A 21,978-nucleotide genomic window follows, 5' to 3' on the forward strand; every position below is an offset into this window, starting at 1 on the left:
AATCAAATAATAACAAAACCAGAAAAATGAACACTCATAAAACTCAAACCAACTATTACAATGAAAAGTTAGAAAATGAAATAAATGTATTGTAGTGACACTAATATCGAATCCAAAGAAAGTACGATGTACTAACAATACATGTGTTCACCTCACACTATGTTTACCTTTTCTTATGCATCCATTCCCTGAGCCACAAGTCCTTGAGCCGCTAGACTTCAATGCACAAAATGCCAGTGCTTTTCTATAGGAAATGGCTGTTGATGTGGTTATAGGAGTTCAGCAGCAGTGATTCCTTCCTTAATATGGATTGTTCTGCCCTACTCATGTTTGTGAGGATGTGGAAATGGTATATACATTTTTGGAGATGTGGTGGCCTCACCCTCCTCCCACATAGGGAATACAGGGTAACTTACCCCACTTGCAGAAATACTTACAGGTTACTTTTCATCAGGTTCACTTTTTGGACATTTGTACTGGGTGAGTTGGTTTGTTACTGAACAGTAACTCAACCTTTCACAGTGGAAGCCTTTTAACTATGTGTACTAACATCAAAGTCACATTACCTTTGATGCTTAGATAGAAGTGAACACTTTTATAGCAACATGAAACATTCCTCTTATTTCTAGTTAGAATAGCCCCAGAGCTGGAATATGTAGTTACCCGGACTGTGGGATGGAGTCCCACATGGGGGGGTGCAGAAGCACATAGTCTAACTGCAGGAATTCTAGGTCTTAACTCTAAAGTATTTACATATGTAATCCCACTAAAATGAATATCAATCAGTAAATTGCTAGTTCTTAAATACAATGTATACATAGTCTCATTAAATTGAACTTTTCCTTGTGCAGCTGAGCTTATGCTCTACATTTGAATTTCATGCTCTGTAAAATTTATTCATTTAAATATGATTATGCTTGAGTGTTTGAAAACTGCATTTTTTAAAAAGTATAATTATAGCTGTTAAGCAACAGCTCTCACATTTAATTGGATGTTTTAGACTTGTAAATACTAATTAATATAGTAACATATCAAAACAAGTTAAACATAATATTTATAGAGTAGAAAATAGAAATAATATGTGCAGAAAACAGTCATCATTTTCAGCAGTCTTTTGCAAAATAGTAATGAAAGGTATATGACTAAACAGGTTAGAAACATATGGTGCATTGTTTTGACTTTCTTAGTGACTTTCATATTCATAATATTTTTTTGCTATTGTGGGATTGTCATTATGTAACTTGACAATAAAGACATGAACTTCTGTCACGTGCACATCTTTCCTAAATTGTTCAACACTTGACTTAATACCTTTTTCGTCTTTTTGATATCGCTAAAGGTGTAGCAGCAGAAACCATTTCCATTTTGAAAAATAGGTCTAATGAAATATAGGTATCAGTACTGATTACTGAACTTCAGTCAATGTTTCAACACTATCCCTTTAACTGACAAACTTTCTAAATTTTCCTGTTCGGGTTGAAAATGAAAGATAGCACATCTGAAAACAATCAAATCTTTTCATCATAATGTTTCACATTTGTAGTGTGCATCTTCCATAGGCAGCCCTTTACCCCCACAGTGTACTTGTCACACTTCTACAAAAGTACTTTACTAAAAATACTGTTATTACTAAAAATTCAAAATCTGAAGTCAGGCTTTAAATTCTCAGTCTGTACTCTGTCCCCTACCATTTATACAGAGGGGATTCAGTCTGGATATGCAAATGCTTGCATAATGAATATGTAATGGATACCTAAGGTATCTTTTTTGTAGCACATGGAAATGCAACTAGAAATAACCAAATGCTGGTTATTTCTAATTTTAAACAAGTTACCTCTGAAAATAAGACAATCAGAATGAATATCAATATTTAAAAAGGGTATAGATGGTTGGTTTGGAGAAATGGTCTTTAGGATCTTTGCCTAATGGAAACTGGTTTGATGTGATCGCTTATGAGGTCACTTAGTTGATCCAAACATTGAAACTTTGAAACATTGTCCTTTTGAATAGAAATTAAATTGCTTATTGGTGGAACTACACTATCGATTATAAGAGCACAGCTGCTATTGCTACTGGGATACTCTTCAAACTACCTTCACAGAGAACATAGGAACTTAAAATAAAGCAAACTTGCTCAAAGGAGCATGTACACATAAAACAAAAAAATAAAAACATGTCAAAACATTGAGTAATCCACAAACTGGTAGGAAGGAGAACAAAGGAACTGTTTATTCACAGACTAAGTGCTTTCACCCTATGTCCATAGGGCATCATCAGAGTGAAGTAATACAAAAAAACTCTACCTTTACACACTTATACAACTCTAAAATACAACACACCCACTAATTATTATAAAATGCTGTGCCAATTAATTCTTAAAGAAATATAGTTAAAACAATTGAAAACATTAATAAATGTACTATAATATTAAATAACTGAATGACTAAATAAAAATATATATAACCATGCACAAATGAATATAAATATACATAAATGTGTGCAAATCCTGCTATAAATAAATAAGTTAAGTTAAAAAACTTTACTAACAGAAGTGTACTAAACAGACATATATGTATTTTAAACCTGCATATGTGAAATTACAAAAAAGGGGGGGGTGTTATTATATAAGAGACATTATTTCTAATGGTCACCTTAAACTTGAAATGCTCTTAACTTCAATACAGAACTTAATGATATATCATCATTAATACCTGGAGATATAGTGGCGTTTGTCCTCAATTGCCATTATAACTCCAAATTCTCTAGGTATAGGTTAACATCACCCTCTCTAAAATGGTCAACAATTCTGTCAATAATAAAAAACAAGAATTTATTGAAACCCTCACATTTCACTGAATGATTATAAAGTGCACTTTCCTTCTTACTTTTTTTTAATGTCCCTTACATGCTCTAATATTCTTTCTTTCAAATTTCTAGTGGTTTTACCCACATAGAACGCTGAACAGGTCAAACATGTAGCTATATAGACCACCATCCTAATCTTACAACTACAATTGCCTGGACTAGGTATCGAATGTTGGTACCCCTCTACCATGACATATGGCCCTGTGTTAATAAACTTACATGCCTTACACATGTTACACTTAGACATCCTAGATACCATCCTTTTCTTGTTACATGTTTTTTCAAATAGATTCTTAAGGTTGGCACCTCTAGAAAAAGTCACTTTAGGGGCCAATCCTAACATATTTTTAATGCCAGGACTTAAAATCTGGTTCCATGGATTGTTGACCATAGTCTGCATTTGTATAGCTTCATAATTAAAAGGCAGTACTAAAGATGTATCATAATCTATCACCTTTCATTTTGTGAATGTAGTCCCTGTGTTGGTATTCAAGCATAGGTAAGAAGTTTTCTTTTCTTTTTCTACATACTTCATTCCTAATTTTAATCAGTAACTTGTTTGGGTAACTTCTTTCTTAAAACATAACTAGAAGAGTATACATTTCCTGTTCAAAATCACCTTCACTACTTGTCAGTCTTGAAATTCTAACCATTTGGCCCTTTACTACACTCTTTTTTTGATGGTTGGGGTGACAACTATTGTAATGTAGGATGGAATTAGAGTATGTTTTCTTTCTATGCACTCTAGAAATGAATTTCTTATCATTTTTATCCCAAATTAGTGTAATGTCAAGAAAATCAATGCACTCATTACCAACTTTATATGTAAAGTTCAAAAATGATGCTGTAGAATTTAAATAAGTAATAAATTCTTCAAGCTCACCAACTGAACCTCGCCATAAGATCAGTATGTCATCAAGGAATCTTAACCATGTAATCACTTTACCATACAAGTTGTGTTCAAAAACGCAGTTTTCCACCCACTTAGTTAATACCAGGTTAGCATATATGGGCACACATTTAGCCCCCATGGCTACACCTATTGTTTGATGGAAAACTTCACCTTCAAATAGTAGGAAATTATTCAATAACACTAGTTCCATCAAATCAACTAAAAGCTGTCTTTTCACATTGTGCATTCCCTCTTTGCCAAACAGGACATCTCCAAAAAGCACCAAGTGTTGATCGTGTGCTATAGAGGTGAATAAATTTGTGACATCAAATGTAGCAAATAAAAAGTCATCATTAATGGAAGTGTCCCATAAGATTTCTAAACAGTGCCATGAATCTTTTAAAATGTGTTTATAATACTGTACACAATTTTTACACCAGAAGTCTATGTATGCTGATATAGGCTCAGTTTTTGAGCCAGTCACAGAGACAATGGGTCTAAATAGGGAGTTGTGTAAATATTTGTGGATTTTTGGAATTCCAAATATCTTAGGTGTTATTGGGAAATCCACAGTCATGTATTTGTACTCTGTATAATCAAGCACATTCTGGGTTAAAAAATCATGTAAGACCCAATCAATTGTACTATATGCTCTCCTCATCTCATTAATAGAGACCCTCTCATACATTTCAGTGTCATTTAACAACTCATAAATTCTACATACATAATCCTGGTGATCCATCAATACAACCCCCCCCCCCCTTGTCAGGCTTCATAACTCTAACCTGGTTATGCTCTTTAAGTTGTTTCAGCACATTCCTTTCTTACCTTGTTAAATTGTACTCTCACATTTCACTGAATGATTATAAAGTGCACTTTCCTTCTTACTTTTTTAATGTCCCTTACATGCTCTAATATTCTTTCTTTCAATTTTCTAGTGGTTTTACCCACATATAACACTAAATAGGTCAATTTACAGTCTTTGGACCCCCCCTCCCCAGTCAAGGGGAGGGGTATGGTACAGTCCGCACACAGCTCCATACATTTGAGAAGTTGTTAAAGTTCAAAGGCCTGCAAGCTGACAATCTTTACTTAAAACATTCATTGGAACTAAACCAAGAGCTGAAAGGCTTAAGAATATGGAAATTTTCCAATGAGACAAGAGACAGGATCAATCATGCATGGTGAGCTACTGGAGCTTTTTGACCACACTGGTTTAGACCTAGTGCGGATTATTATTAGAGAAAATGATCGTAAACTTTGTGTACTAAAAAAAGAAATAACTGATATAAGCAACAGTTTAAATAGTGACTTGCTGTTTGAAGCTAACAAGCACATATACCATTCTATTTTTGTTGAAACAGACAAATATATGAAAGAAAATTTAGTCAGTAAACAAAAGAAAATATTAAGAGATACTAATGATTACATGCACAAAACTGTTTACCCTTTACCTAGTAAGCATGCTAAGGAACAAAATGGTTTGGCTAACAGTTCCGAAGATGAATTTAACATGGACATTGAACCATCAAGTGAGACTGTTAACAATGATTTTTTAGAACAGCCTCCACCCCCAAGAAGGTCTAAGAGAATACAGAAAAGACAACAGAGACAATGGGGGGGGGGGGCAAGGGAGGAATTCATTCTACCAACAACACCAGTGGAGGAACTAGGTGTTAGTGACATTATGTGGAATGGACATAGTTCTAACTATGAAGGTCATTACAATGATGTGGTACCTGTTGACAAATTTGTATGTGACTGTATTTCTAAGAATGGTTTTATTGTGTATAATTTTTCGCAGCACACCAAAAGTAAAGTGCATATGACCTTGTTTAGTAAAGGTTTTTTATTTGTGCCAAGTTTTAAGCAAGATGTTGCTAAAGTATTAACTAATTTTAAACTTTTTATTAGACAATAAAACCTGAAGTTATATTTTCATGACAGACAGAAGTCAGTTGTACCTTATGTTACACAGCTAAAAAGAAAAAGTACATTTGTCCCACCAAGTAATTTACATGTAGCTGCTTTTGAGACTGTTTGTGAAAATGAAATAAGATGTATTCATAAGAATTCAGGAAAACACCAGGAGTACAATTTAACAAGAGATGAAAGGAATGTGTTGAAACAACTTAAAGAGCATAACCAGGTTAGAGTTATGAAGCCTGACAAGAGTGGGGGGGGTTGCTTTGATGGATCACCAGGATTATGTATGTATAATTTCTGAGTTGTTAAATGACACTGAAACATATGAGAGGGTCTCTATTAATGAGATTTGAAGAGCATATAGTATAATTGACTGGGTCTTACATGATTTTTTAACCCAGAATGTGTTTGATTATACAGAGTACAAATATATGACTGTGGATTTCCCAATAACGATATTTGAAATTCAAAAATCCACAAATATTTATACAACCTCTCATTTAGGCCCATTGTCTCTGTGACTGGCTCAAAAACTGAGCCTATAGCAGCATACATAGACTTCTGGTGTAAAAATTATGTATAGAAACACATTTTAAAGGATTCATGGCACTGTTTAGAAATTTTAAGGGACACTTCCATTAATGACGACTTTTTGTTTGTTACAGTTGATGTCACAAATTTATTCACCTCTATACTGCATGATCAAGGCTTGGTGCTTTTTGGAGATGCCCTGTTTGGCAAAGAGGGAATGCACAATGTGAAAAGACAGCTTTTAGTTGATTTGATGGAACTAGTGTTATTGACTAATTTCCTACTATTTGAAGGTGAAGTTTTCCATCATACAATGGGTGTAGCCATGGGGGCTAAATGTGCGCCCATATATGCTAACCTGGTATTAGCTAAGTGGGAGGAAAACTGTGTTTTTGAACACAACTTGTATGGTAAAGTGATTACATGGTTAAGATTCCTTGATGACATACTGATCTTATGGCGAGGTTCAGTAGGTGAGCTTGAAGAATTTATTAGTTATTTAAATTCTACGTCATTTTTGAACTTTACATATAAAGTTGGTAATGAGTGCATTGATTTTCTTGACATTACACTAATTTGAGATAAAAATGATAAGAAATTCATTTCTAGAGTGCATAGAAAGAAAACATATTCTAATTCCCTCCTACATTACAACAGTCGTCACCCCAACCATCAAAAAAGAGTGTAGTAAAGGGCCAAATGGTTAGAATTTCAAGACTGACAAGTAGTGAAGGTGATTTTGAACAGGAAATGTATACTCTTCTAGTTATGTTTTAAGAAAGAAGTTACCCAAACAAGTTACTGATTAAAATTAGGAATGAAGTATGTAGAAAAAGAAAAGAAAACTTCTTACCTATCTTGAATACCAACACTGGGACTACATTCACAAAATTAAAGGTGCTAGATTATGATACATCTTTAGTATTGCCTTTTAATTATGAAGCTATACAAATACAGACTATGGTCAACAATTCATGAAACCAAATTTTAAGTCCTAACATTAAATATATGTTAGGATGGGCCCCTAAAGTGACTTTTTCTAGAGGTGCCAACCTTAAGAATCTATTTGAAAAAACATGTAACAAGAAAAGGATGGCATCCAGGATGTCTAAGTGTAACATGTGTACGGCATGTAAATTTATTAACACAGGGCCATATGTCATGGTAGAGGGGTACCAATGTTCGATACCTAGTCCAGGCAATTGTAATTGTAATACTAGGATGGTGGTCTATATAGCTACATGTTTGTCCTGTTCAGCATTCTATGATGGTAAAACCACTAGAAAATTGAAAGAAAGAATATTAGAGCATGTAAGGGACATTACAAAAAGTAAGAAGGAAAGTGCACTTTATAATCATTCAGTGAAATGTGAGGGTTTCAATAAATTCTTGTTTTTTATTATTCACAGAATTGTTGACCATTTTAGAGAGGGTGATATTAACCTATACCCAGAGAATTTGGAGTTATAATGGCAATTGAGGACGAACGCCACTATATCTCCAGGTATTAATGATAATATATCATTAAGTTCTGTATTCAAGTTAAGAGCATTGCAGGTTTAAAGTGACCACTAGAAATAATGTCTCTTTTATAATACCCCCCCCTCTTTTTGTAATGTTACATATGCAGGTTTAAAATACATATATGTTTCTTTGGTACACTTCTGTTAGTCAAGTTTTTTAACTTAACTTATTTAATTATAGCAGGATTTGTACATATTTATGTATATTTATATTCATTTGTGCATGGTTATATATATTTTTATTTAGTCATTCAGTTATTTAATATTATAGTATATTTATTAATGTGTTTGATTATTTTTAACTATATTTCTTTAAGAATTAATTGGCACCGCATTTTATAATTAGTAGGGGGCGTGTTGTATTTTAGAGTTGTATAAGTGTATAAAGGTAGAGTTTTTTTGTGTTAATTAACTTTGATGATGCCCTATGGACATTGGTTGAAAGCGCTTAGTCTGTGAATAAACAATTCCTTTGTTCTCCTTCCTACCAGTTTGTGGATTACTCAATGTTTTGACACTTTTTACTTTTTTGTTTTAACATAAGATCTTAACCTGTGTGAACAGCGATGACCAGTGGGACTCCAGCATAACCCTCACATACTCATTGCCTATACAGAAATAAAATAAAATAAAAAAACAGTCCTCAAGAACTGGTGCATCATCTGTGAAAATAGAACTCCCAATAAGATTCTGCCCCCACTATCTAGATTCACCATTAGAAAAAAAACATAAGCATTAGGAACTACATGGAAAGCTGCCACACCACAGAAGACAACCCCCTGATGGAAAGGCACCTACTCATGCAGTCCCCCAGATGTAATTATTGCAAATGTATGAGCAATAAATTCAACTTTATATGCCCCAACAACAAAAATAAATTTGAAAGTACATTTTATGGCAGCTGCAATACAGATGCCATGGCTTATAGAACACAATGTGGTCACTGCCAAGCATTTAAAGTTGAGAAGACCACCAACAAACCAAGACCAGGATAGCCCACCATTACACTGACATCTGACAAGGCAGCATGAGCAAGACATTGGCCAAACACACAGTCATCTGGATGACATGGAACCTTTCAATTCCACTAAATACCATCTGGATGGCAACAAAAATGACAAATTAGTGAAGAAGGAACTTGGATGCTAGATAAGACTTTTAGCCAGAAAAAAAGGCTAAGCACCTACTTTTCAATCTGCATACTTAATTTAAGGAAAATTGATCACCCCAGGTTTTATTACAGGAAACATCATCTACTGATTCCCCAAAACAATGGGAGCAATGAGATTCCCTTTCTAGTATGTATTTTTGTTTTTGGACAAAACTTTGAAAGATATGCCTGACATAATTTTAAAAGATGCAATACTATTTTCTATTGCAAAAGGCTTGATAATCACTGAAAGCTACTGTATTTATAAGACATAATTATATTTTCTAAAAAAAAAAAAAAAAAAAAAAAAAAAAAAAAAACAATTTAAACAGAGCAAACCTTGAATTATAACCATGCACTTACCTTACAGAGAAAAATTACAGCTAAAACTATTTTAAGGCAGATCTGGAGAAGACTTAAAAAAGTGCAGCAGAATATGTTTAATAGTAAAGCAAACATGGTTTAGTATTCTTACGTTTTACTGGTAAAAGGGTCATACCCAAATATTAAATTATAATAAAATGTAATCCTTGATCATAGTGGAAGAATGATATTTCAGGCACAAATTGGACTGTGTGGAAATATGTAAGCTCTCTTTTGTTAACATTTGGAATGTAAATGATTAAATGAATAACTGTGATAGGGACTGTGAGTGGACCCACTTAAACTCTGCCTACTATAGATGCCAACCTCCAACTCCACTGCAGGACGGACCTGAAAAGGTGGATCAAGCTGGTAATATGCGCTTTTCCCAGCAAATATAAACCCAACAATTGCATGACTGTAACATAGTGGAAGAATGTTATTTCAGGCACAAATTGTGCCTGTGATGAGAATGATATCAATTCAATAAAAAGGATTTTATTTAAATTAACTATGCCTTATATTTGTTCTTCCTGAGATTTGTTCTTCAAAAAGAACTTTGCCAGAAGAGTTTATACCCACACACACACACACACACACACACACACACACACACACACACACACACACACACACACACACACACACACACACACGCACACACACACAAACATATATATATATATATATATATGTATATGTATCCCCTTTAGAAGGTCAAAAAGCTCGACTTTCATATGGCCGAGACCATATGATCTTCTTTTAAAAGTTTGAATGGTCTGAATGGGGATCTCCATAGAGCATGGAACGGGAAGATTTCACTTTACTGCAATGCAGTGTGATCTCAGAGTTGGTATATATACAAAACTACAACACAAAATCCCAAAACCCCATAACCGTGAAATTTAAAATCACAAACGTACTCTACACATACAGCACACACACATACACATACACACAACTACCCCCCACAATCAAATAAATAATACTACACTACACATAAGCAGGGGGGCAAGGCCCCCTGGACCCCCTTACTTAAATATTCTAACTCTGAGATCGCACAGACACACAACAAATACTCACACCCACACATTTTACAGTCCCTCACACACACACACACACACACACACACACACACACACACACACACACACACACACACACACACACACACACACACACACACACACACATCACTGTCACAACACACACTTACACACACTAAAGCCCCTAACCAAAACACTTACACATACATACTTACCTAAACTTCTACCCATCCATCCACACACCGCACCAGCGGAAGCAGAAATTCAACATCTCTGTGCTTCGGAATTTTGAATTTTGCTCTTCTGCGGGTTTCAGAATTTTGCGTTTTCGGCTATGTAATTTTGAAATTTTGGGATTACATAGTGGACCCATATATATATTTATTTATTTATTTGTTTTATTTTACATTTGTTGACTGGGCTAGTCTAACTGGATATATGTCCATTTTCAGTAGAGGCCCGGGGAGAAAAGCTCCAATGGAATATTACATTGTTTATACAGAATAGACCATACAACATTAGAATTTCATAGGTTCATAGGTTCATAGGTTCATACTAGGCTATCTGCCCTGAGGCAATTATAAGCCTGGCCCGATTCTGTATGGCTTACGCCACCCCTTGATTTGAGTATAATGTGCCCTTTTTAAGGTTTAGTTTACTGTGCATCTGTCAAATAGTGACACGGGAGTAATCCCTGGGACAAACCTACGATCCCCCATCCACCTATCGAGATTCTTCTTGAAGAGATTCAGTGAGGTGCTCTGCCTCACATGAACTGGAATTCTATTCCAGAGTGAAGGGAGCCTCTGGGTTATGAACCTGTCCCTCCAGCAAGTTCTATTTATTACTGTGCTGAGGTTCAAGTCCCTCGAGCGTGTGGCTCTAAGGGATTTAGATTTATTGAGGTGGAGCATGTCCATTAATTCTGGATTTGACATAGCTTTGTATGTCAGGCATAGATCGCCTCTAAGTAGGCGGTATGCAACTGAGTAGAGCTGGAGTTTTTTTAACCGAGCAGCTTATGGCATCTGTTTGAGACCCTTGATCCTCTTGGTGAGATACTTTTGGGGTCTTTCTAATTGCTGCAGGTGTCGGGTAAGGTACATCCCAAAAGGGGCATTGTATTCTATGATGGGCCTGATGAGGGATGAATAAAGGGGCACGATTACCTATCTTGATCTAGATGTGAAACCCTTCGTGATGAGGTGGGCTATGTAGACGGTCTTTCTAACCACTTTGGCAATGTGGTTTTCAAAGGAGAGATTGCTATCAACTTGGGTCCCCAAGTCCCTAATAACATTCTCTGTACTTAATGGGTTTCTGCCTATGTGGTAATTTGTGGGCACATTGTTTTTGCCAAAGGGTATGACTATACATTTTTTGGCATTTAGCTTTAAACCATGGCGCTGGCACCAGTTATCTGTCTCTGTGAGACCTTTTTGAAGGATGTTTGTGTCAGCTGGAGAGTTGATTATGGCACCCAGTTTGCAGTCGTCTGCGAACTTGGTGAGCCATAGTCCTCCCATGTTTGGCTGTACCTCGGAAAAGTATATACCGAACAAGAGTGGTCCCAGGACAGAACCCTGTGGGACGCCACTTGTGACCGGTTTCGAGTCTGACATGGCTCCAGCAACTCTCACTCTGTGGGTTCTGTCTTTGAGCCAGTTTGTGACCCATCTTGTGACATAGGGGTTTATATTTAAGCTGGATAGCTTATCTATGATGCCCGAGTGGGGTATTGTGTCAAATGCCTTTGCAAGGTCCAGATAGGCTGTGTGGACTACCTTCCCTTCATCTATGGCTTTGGTGACTGTTTCGAAGAAGTCAGCCAGGTTCAAAAGGCAGGATCTGCCCTTGACAAAGCCAAACTGGGTAGGATCTAGTGTCTGTAGGTCCCCAATGTCTTTGTTTATGAGCTCCATGATGATCCTCTCCATAGCCTTGCAGACTAAGCTAGTCAGGCTTATGGGGTGATAGTTTCCAGGGTCCGTAGAGGCTCCACCTTTGTGGAGTGGGACCACTGTTGCTGTACGCCATTCTGTGGGCGCATATCCTGTAGTGAGGCTGAGATTGTATAGCTGTTTTATTTGAGGGATTAGTTCCTCTTGGAGTTCATGTAGGACGCAACCTGGGATGCCATCTGGTCCCATGGAAGCAGTGTTTTTTGCTTTGGAGAGGGCAGCCTTCACCTGAGCATCAGAGATGTTTGGGAGGCAGCCCTCTGCTGGGATAGATACTTGTTCTTTTGGGGGGGAGGGGGGGGGGTTTGCACTGAACCTGTCTGCCAGGATATTGGCGATATCTGTGGGTTCAGTGTATTTTTTGTCATTTAGAATCAACTCAGAACAAGTCTGGGAGTTGCATCCCAGGTTTCTAACATAACTGAAAAAAGCCTTATGATTGTCTTTGGTGTCCTGTGCAATTTTTCTCTCAAAGCTGGCCTTGGAGGATTTTATGAGGGATCGTAATTTTTTGCTAGTACTGATCAGAGATGCCTTCCTATTAGGGATTTTGCTCTATCATGTAGTAGCTTCCTCCTTCTGTTGTACAGTTTATTTATGGCAGGGGTCCACCAGACTGGACGCCTGCCTTTGGATGATTGGGTCTTGGTTTTGTTTGGGCTAGCATGATCCATGCATTCCTGGAGATGTCCGTAGAATGCGTTTATATAGAATTCTGCAGTTTGGGCCATAGTTTCCACTGGCCCTGGGGCCTTGAAGGATTCCACTTCGGTTTTGAGAAGTGAGAAGTTCGCTTTTGAGAAGTTTTTCACTGTGGTTTTCTGGGCTGGGGGTGGGGTCGGGATGTGGACATCCAGTGAAATTAATTTATGGTCTGATCTTACCAATGAGGGATATACTTCTGGTGTATATTAGACAATATATGCAATGTACAACTATGATAGGAGCAAACAAGGAGAAAAAAGTCCTAATGTCTTTATACAAAGAAATAATAATAAAAAAAAAAATATATATATATATATTTTTTTTTTACCATGGTAGTACTGTGTATATGAGATAACATATATAAATATATATATATATATATATATATATATATATATATATATATTTTTTTTTTTTTTTTCATGTAGGCTCTTAATACTGAGCATCTGTAATGCTGGGAGAGTTGATTGAATAATCATAGCATTGCAGAATCCCAGCATTACTTTGTGGGATTTCCATTTACAGTGGAGATTGGTGACTTGTCCTTTCCATGCTGTTGTGTGATCTCAGAGTTGGTATTCCATTAGCAGGAATTATGGGGTTCTGCATGTTAGGTACCTATTCACCAAACACTTCACCTTCACCTGGGATCTTAGCTCTTCAAACTGCTATTTAACTGGAGCTTCTCACCCCTAGCAGTTGTTTTTGATATTTTGAGTTTCAATCCTTTAGATCAAAGTTTTGATGTTCAATGCTTTGTTTTGTCAAAATTTTGAAGTTCAAAATTTCAAAAGTAAATATATTTATATAACCAAAACTTAAAAAATAATAAAAAAATAAAACTCCCCATGTAGGGGTGCAGACCCTATAGCACCCCCTGCTACTTATATATTTCATCTCTGAGATCACACAATAGTGGGGAACTGGCAAATTCCCAATCCTTGCTGTACCTCAGTCTCAAACAAAATAATGCCAGCTTATTGCAGTCAGATGACTATTTGATTGCTGATGCTGGCATATAAAACATTCGATATTCTGAACGTAGGACAAACTAGTCTTTGCATTTTATATATATATATATATATATATATATATGTATATATATATATATATATATATATATATATATATATATATATATATATATATATATATATTGTGTGTGTGTGTGTGTGCGTACCTATATCTATAGCTATATATATATTTATGTATGTATGTTGTTGTTGTTTGTCTTTCAGCTTTTCCCGGTTAGGGGTTGCCACAGCGGAACTCCGGTCCGCTAATGATTGGCAGTAGATTTTCACGAACGACGAGGTACCAGCTCGACATTCAACCTTCAACAAAGGCACACCCATTTACGCATGTCTTTCGAATGCCCACCCAACCGCGGGGAGGACATGCAGATTCCACACAGAAGGCACTCCCCGTACTCCAGCCATGAATCGAACGGGAGAATCGAACGGGAGAACCTCTTGCTGTGAGGCAACAATGCTACCGCTGCACCACCTCGGAAGTTGTATAGCTATATATATATATATATACATATATATATATATACATATATATATATATATATATATATATATATATATATATATATATATATATATAAAATGTATGATATTAAACAATGAAGTCTTTCACAGTAGGCAAATGGACATGGACCTGTGGCTATAGGAAACAACTCATTAACAGTTCAGTTAAAAGCAAAACTATGAATGAATCCAAAATTTAAAATTATAATTTCAATTACAAGTGGCATAAAGATGTTGGTGGTAAAAATATTAATGTGATTGAATTTCACTCTTTTGAAAACAAAGTTTATGTAATTCAGTGCCTGTGCTTCATAGGGCTTCATAGGACAAGTATTCCAGTGATAAGGGTATCCAGAAACCACAGAGCCAGTAAACACAGCCTAGAAGACTTGACTGTCTTCATTTATTTATTAGATTCTGCGAATTGTATAATAATGCGTGACTTAAATTTTCCTGGAACAAAATGGAGCATGATTGACACCTCAAGTAAGTTAAGGGTATCTTGAGAAGAGTTTAGTACCTTCACAATGGAAAAGATCTTATGACATAACAATGCTCCTACTTATGATTCACAGTATGTCTGGGCTATTTTGTAACTAAATGGTATACAGTATGCTAATAATGGATGGCCTTGTATGTGCAAAACTTGCAAATGCATACATGTGTAAACAGACAGACATAATTATACTCACACCCATAATATTTGCTCATATTTGCACGCACATACCCGTTAATGCACAGACCACTTTTTCTCTATCCTTGCTCCTACAATATGGGAATCCCCCCCACCTAAACCACTTACAATTCCCCTTCCCCACCTTCTTAAAAAATTCCACAGGCTTTTTTCCTGTAGAATAGAGAACAGCAACAGTTATTCCACTCCACACAGGTGGCCTAGCAACAAACCCAGTGAATTACAGACCGATAAGCCTAACCACCCTCATCTGACAGACCATGGAACGTGCCATTATGGACCTCAAAAATAAAGACATAGGTGACTCCAAACCTTGGATCCTACACAGTTTGCCTTTGTGAAGGGCAGATCTTGCCTGTTAAATCTGGTTGATTTCTTTGAAAATGTGACCAAGGCCATTGACGAGGCAAATATTTTAAAACAGCATACCTCAACCTGGCGAAGGCTTTCAACACAATCCCACATTCAGGCATTACCAATAAATTTAGCAAACTGAATGTAAACCCCTTCATTGTAAGATGGGTTGCCAACTGGCTCACAAACCAGACACACTATCAAAGTGGGTGATTCCACATCAACCAGTAGACCTGTCACCAGAGGGGTGCCATACTGATCAGTGCTGGGCCCCTTACTGTTTGGTATATACTTCTCAAAAGTTCAGGTCAAAATTAAGGGATTGTGGCTGATCAAGTTTGCAGATGACTGCAAACTAGGTGCAATCATTTAATCCCCAAATTATGTCATTATACTCCAGGAGAGTGTCACACAGACCAGTGACTGGTGTATTAGTCATGGTCTCAAACTGAATGCAAAGAAATACATAGGTTCATAGGTTAGTATTAGACTATCGGCCCTAGGGCCTATACAAGACTAGCCATAACAATTCCCCGGCTATTTCTTCCCACACTATTTACTTCCCTGGACCCCTGTCTAGCAGGGCGACTGACGTGATCCCTGGTGTGAATTTCCTTTCTCCCATCCAATCATCAAGGTTCCTTTTGAAGAGGGCCAAAGAGGCGCTCTGCTTAACATGTATGGGCAATCTATTCCAGAGTCTGGGGAGTCTCTGGGTCAGGAACCTATCCCTCCAGCATGTTTTGTTTATTGTGATGACAAGATTTAGATCCCTGGAGTGTGTGGCTCTGAGGGATTGGGATTTTTTAAGTGTAGCATCTCCAACAGCTCTGGGTTTGACATAGCCTTGTATGTTAAGCAGAGATTGCCTCGGAGTAGACAATATGCCACAGAGTATAGCTGGAGTTTTTTAAGGCGGTCAGCATAGGGCATCTGCTTTAGGCCTGTGATTCTTTTAGTGAGGTATTTCTGCGGCCTTTCCAGTTGTTGCAGATGTCTCAAGAGGTACATACCAAATGGGGCATTGTATTTTATAATGGGTCTAATGAGGGATGAGTACAGTGGGACAATTACCTACTTTTTCCTGGATGAAAAGCCCTTAGTGATGAAGTGTGCCACATAAAAGGATTTCCTGACTGTTGTGGTGATGTGGTTATTGAAGGTGAGACCACTGTCCACCTGTGTCCCTAAGTCTCTTATCACACTTTCGGTGTTTAGTGTACTGCCACCTATGTGATAATTTATGGGTACATGTTTTTTCCCAAAGGGGATAACTATACATTTCTTAGCATTGAGCTTGAGCCCATGGCTCTGGCACCAAGCATCTGTTTCTGTAAGGCACTTTTGTAGAGTATCCACATAATATGGGTATTCAATAATGGCTCCCAGTTTGCAGTCATCTGCTAACTTTGTTAGCCAGAGTCCTTTAGTGCTGGCCTGTACTTCAGAGAAGTAGATGCCAAACAAGAGAGGTCCCAGGACTGACCCCTGAGGTACTCCACTTGTCACTTGTCTGGAGCTGGATGTGGAGTCAGCTACTTTTACAGTGTGGGTTCTGTCAGTAAGCCAGTTGGCAACCAGAGTGACGTAGGGATTAATGCCCGGTTTAGTAAGTTTATCTATGATTCCAGAGTGGGGGATGGTGTCAAAGGCCTTGGCAAGGTCCAGATAGGCTGTGTGGACTGCCTTACCCCCGTCTACGGCTCTGGAGACTGATTCGAAGAAGTCAATAAGGTTCAGGGGACAAGATCGGCCCTTTACGACCCCAAACTGGGTGGGGTCCAGTGTTTTAAGGTTGCCAATGTCTTTGTTTATAAGTTCCATGATAATACGTTCCATGGCCTTGCAGATCAGGCTCATCAGACTGATGGGGCGGTAGTTCCTGGGATCCAAGGTGGATCCCCCCTTGTGGAGTGGGATAACTGTAGCTTTGTGCCACTCAGTGGGCACGAAACCTTAGGTGAGGGTATGATTAAACATGACACTTAGGTGAGGTGCCAGTTCATTTTGTAGTTCATGTAGTACACAGCCTGGGATGTCATCTCGTCCCATGGATGCTGTATTCTTAGCTTTGGAGAGTGTGTTTTTTACCTGTGTGGCCGTTATTACCAGAATTTGGCAATCTTCCAGTATTGAAGATGGGCCATTTAGGGGGTGAGAGCGGGGTGAAGTTGGCACTGAATCGATCTGCCAGGATATTGGCAATATCCTTGGGATCAGTATATTTAATGTCATTCTGTTGTAGCTCAGAGCAGATCTGAGTATTGCCATTTAGATTCTTGACATAGTTATAGAATGCCTTGTGGTTGTCTTTGGAATCTTTGGCAATTTTATTTTCGTAACTAGCTTTGGAGGATTTTATGAGGGATCTCAGCTACTTACTGAGGCTGGTAAGGGAGTTTTTTTGCATCCTTGGATTTTTCTCTTTTCTGCAACAGTTTTTTCCTTTGGTTGTAAAGTTTGTTTATGGCAGGGGACCACCAAATTGGCTTCCTTTTTTTGGAGGAGAGCATCTTCGTTCTATTTGGGATGGCACAATTCATGCATGAGTGGATGTACTTGTACAGTGCCTTAGTGTAGGACTCAGCAGTCGAACTTTCAGTTCCCATCTGCATGGGTGTCATGAAGTTTGTAACTTCTGACTTGAGTAGCATGAAGTTGGCATCGGAGAAGTTTTTTATGGAGTTTTCCTTACTGGGGGGTGGGGGTGGGATGTGTATGTTCAGGGTGATTAGCATATGATCTGACCTGACCAACGAGGGGGTGACCATAGGTGTGGAGCATTGATTTCCCATGTTGGTAACGACCAGGTCTAGGATATTGGATCCCCTGGTGGGACTATGGATTAGTTGATCCAGGGCATTGGAATTTATGTATTCCAAGAACCGTTGGGCAAAGGTGTTGGTGCACGAGTACCTTTCCCAGTTAATGGCAGGGTAGTTGAAATCACCCAGTATTAGGGTGTTTGGTTGTATATTAATATTTTCCAGTATGTTTAGAAAGGTGTAGTGAGAATCTTGGGGCATGGTGGGGGATCTATAGCAAGCTACAATTTGGATTGCAGTCTTACCTAGTTTTAGTTGCACCTGGAGAATTTCAGATGCATTGTGTTGGGCAACTAATCTGGTGATGTGAATATTCTTGGTGAATATTGACACTCCTCCACCTTTAGTGTTTTGATCCTGGTTTGGTAAGCCGAAAAGTGTGGTAAGAGTTGTAGCCTGGTATTGCAGGGGTGCTCTATGGAGCCTTGAACCAGGTCTCAGTTACTGCATAAATATCAATTTTCTCCATTTTTAGGAGTGCCTCGAGAGAGTGCATTTTGAGGTTTAGACTTCTAGCATTGAGTAGCATTACCTTCAGATTTTGCATGCTTGTACCTGTTACGGTGGTGGTTTTGTCCTTTGAACTTTGCCTAAAAAAGGCACTATTGGGGTGGCAAGAGCCTTAGTCAGTAACCTGAATCCCAGGGGTGACAGGTGCAGACCATCTCTGGCAAAGCATTGTGGTCTGTCGATCATGTCATCCCAGGCAGACAGATACTGGATCCCCTTTGAATGACACCAGAAGCTTAGCCAATTGTTGAAGTCAATCATTTTGTCCTTATATTGTGGTATCATTCTGGGCAAAGGCAGGATGCTACTCAGGGCTAGGGTCATACCTGCCTGGGCCACATGATCCGAGAGCTCCTCCATGTCTCTTTTCATGTAGTCCAGGGAGGTACGTCTCAAGTCATTCACTCCAACATGGACAATGACAGTCATATTTGTACTTGTTGTGGAGTGACTTGAGTGCATGAGTTATGTGGTGGATCCTGGCACCCGACAGGCAGCTCACTGTAATTTTCTCCTTGTTCAGCCTGGTGAATGGGACATCAGTGTGTCTGACTATAGAGTCACCTATGGCTAAAGTGTTAGGTACATTGTCTTGCCTTAGGGGCTGTTTCTGGGTGGCACACTGGTGTTGTGAGCTATGTGACACTTTGGTTGTGATTGGTGTTTGTTTGCGTTTCAGCTTCGGAGGTCCTTATTGCTTGGGCAGGTTACAGTTATGGGCCTCTGCATATGTGGATTTAGCATTGCTATGTGTGGGTGTTGGTGGTGTGAGTTTAGAAGGGCTATGCGTTGTTTGAGGTGTAGTGCGGGTGTTAACCTTCTCCTCTTGACTGTCTAGCACAATCTTGGGTGGAGAGAGCATTGCTTCCAGTTTGGCTATATAAGTGCATCTCTCACAGGTTGTAGTGTTGGGTGGTAGGAGGAGAGGGTTGTCTGTGTACATAAGGCAATTGTTGCATTGCCCCAGTATGCCCAGATTCACCAGGTGGACAGGAGAAATCAGTGGAAGCTGACCCTTGGATATACCTGGTTTGATGCTTTTTTTTTTTAAGTACAGGAGCTGTTTTCCCTTACCTTAGCAAGATACTTTGCAATTACATCATCATTCTCTTTGGCACAAACAATGTCCCCTTACACTATCAAATCAACAACAATATCGTAAGTACCATGAAGTGGTAAGGGACCTGGGATCACAAGTTGACTGTGACCTTAACTTCAACCACCATGTGTTTACTGTAGTAAGGAAAGCTTTCTACATAGCCCACTTGATTAGAAAAGGCATCACCTTGTGAGCAAAAGAAGTTATAATCCCTCTGTATACTTGGGACTTATGTGGCCCATAATTGAGTATAACGCCCCATTTGGCATGTACAATACTAAGCACCTGCAGCAATTAGAGAGACCTCAGAGATTTCTAACAAAGAAAATCAAGGGGCTCCAGCATGTGCCTTACACAGACTGACTAAAGTCCCTGTCACTATACTCAGTATTGTATAGACTGCTTAGGGGAGACTTATGCCTGGCCTGCAGAGCAATCCAAGAACCAAACCTAATGAATTTGCTGCATATCCATAAATAAAATTGACTAGCGCTACATCTTCCAAGGACCTAAATATGGTCTACGACTTAAATAGGACATGCTGAAGAGACAGATTTATCTCCCAGTGACTGCAGCATTTCTGGAACAGGCTAACAATTCATGTGAAACAGAGCACCTCTATGACTTTGTTCAAGAGGAACCTGGACAAGTGGCTGGGGCATGATTAATTCTTACCATGGATAGAGCCCACAACTCTCTTGGACATGGGCAGTCATCACTAAATGCAGTCTTGGGTATTGAATAGCATTTCTATGGTATTACATTGGGATGAAACAGGCTTAAAATGAACTCTGGGTTGATAGCCTATTAATCTCCTATGATCAAGTCAAACTGACACACACCAGTTAACTGTTTCTCAACCACTACATGTACTCTGTTTTGACTGCTAACACCTCTCGACTCCACCTACCACTCCCTCTCCTACCCTGACTTCATTACCCCATAGCATTTCCACCACAATTTCAAACTGAAATGCAAGCATATAAAACTATACAATGTGCATTTCATTCATAATTGTTGCTACATCTGTTAATTGCTACTCTACATATTTTGTTATATATTGTTACTTTCTGTTCCCTTTACATATGTATAGCTTACTGACCCTATTTTCCATTTTTCTCTTCTTTGTCAATTATTTCTGCAAGGTAGTGCCTGTAAATGGTCAGTTGTGATCAGAAGATTGCCCTATTAAACAAATTTACAATAAATAAAATAAATGCTGGCGGTCTGGGTATGACACCCAGATAAAAGCTAATATTTTCTGTCTTTTTTACAAGATTTAAAATTATTGTCAAACTAGAAGGCTTCACTGCATCTGTGTGTCTGTACAATTTAGACTAGCAACCTGATTAATTTAAGTGCATCAAGGCCCCTTGTAAAGTAAATATTGGCATGGTAATAGGATAGAAAATGACAGAGTATAAATCCTACCATGGTGATATTTTGGGATATTGCAGCAGGGAGCTACATGGGTCCATTCTGGGATCATACCATTTTTACTCTGTAAATCCCAGACACTAATTTCCATCCAATGTTCTCTAATGCTTGTATGCAGTTGATATGAAAAAAGAAGAAAAGTATTATCAGTAAAGAAGACCAGATAACATTTCAGTCCTGTCAAGATAACCTTTATATTTGGGCAAAAATAGTCAACACAACAGTTAATATAGATGAGACTAAGCAGGAATTTTTAGGCCCTTTCACTTACAGGATTGATATAAACTGGCAGTAGCGTGATGGAGTAGGTGTCTCTGTTTTAAGGCTTTAGGAATATTGTGGGTAACAAACTCATCTTCAGTAATTATAGGGAATATGTTGTTTGAGGAGCTCAGCAGGATTACTGGATATATCAGAAAGTTTATGAAATCCTGGAATCGTGATGCAAAGTGGAATATTTATATTAGTTTATTGTGTCTGCATGCCAGGACAGAAAGAAAAAAAATACAAGGAACACAGAGGAGACTTATAAAAACTTATTACTGATTTGAAGATGATATAT

Source organism: Protopterus annectens, chromosome 5.part0 (assembly GCF_019279795.1).
Source record: "Protopterus annectens isolate FY-2018-M chromosome 5.part0, PAN1.0, whole genome shotgun sequence".
Classification (NCBI taxonomy): domain Eukaryota; kingdom Metazoa; phylum Chordata; order Ceratodontiformes; family Protopteridae; genus Protopterus; species Protopterus annectens.